A 602-nucleotide genomic window follows, 5' to 3' on the forward strand; every position below is an offset into this window, starting at 1 on the left:
CCTGAAAAATTTATGAAGCAACTGGACTCTTCTGTGTAACCGAGTGATGCCAAACATTAAATGCAACTGAGAAATTGTGACTTCTGGGACTTTTTTTTCACCCTCTGTTGGAGGATTTCTTGCCTTTATTTCTCCAGTAATGCTTCAGAGTAAAATCACATTTGTTGGCCTTACTTAGAAAAAAGCCTGTATGTGAAACTTTATGCTGTACTAACAAATACAATCAACTATAACTTAGTAAAGTTTAATACTGAGTAGATGTACTAATAACCAAGTAAAGTCAACTAAAAGATGCAAGTCAGGACAGCTGTCAGAATTCAGTTTGATTATTTTCTGAAACAGCTAATGGTTAATTAGCTCAGGATCAGTTAGATGGAAAAACCACATCGATGAGTTTGAGGAGAACACATGAAAATATCCTGTACTAAAGAATCATTGGGTAATGATTAGGCCTGGGCAACGATTAAAATGTTTAATCTAATTAATCACATGATTTCCCTGATTAATCACGATTAATCGCATTTGTACGCAGAATCCAAAAATGAATCCAAAAGTAGCATATAGCTTTTAGCATTTAGCTTTATTTTAAATGTGCTGCCATA

The sequence above is a fragment of the Odontesthes bonariensis genome, chromosome 24, assembly GCF_027942865.1.
Source record: "Odontesthes bonariensis isolate fOdoBon6 chromosome 24, fOdoBon6.hap1, whole genome shotgun sequence".
NCBI classification, from domain to species: domain Eukaryota; kingdom Metazoa; phylum Chordata; class Actinopteri; order Atheriniformes; family Atherinopsidae; genus Odontesthes; species Odontesthes bonariensis.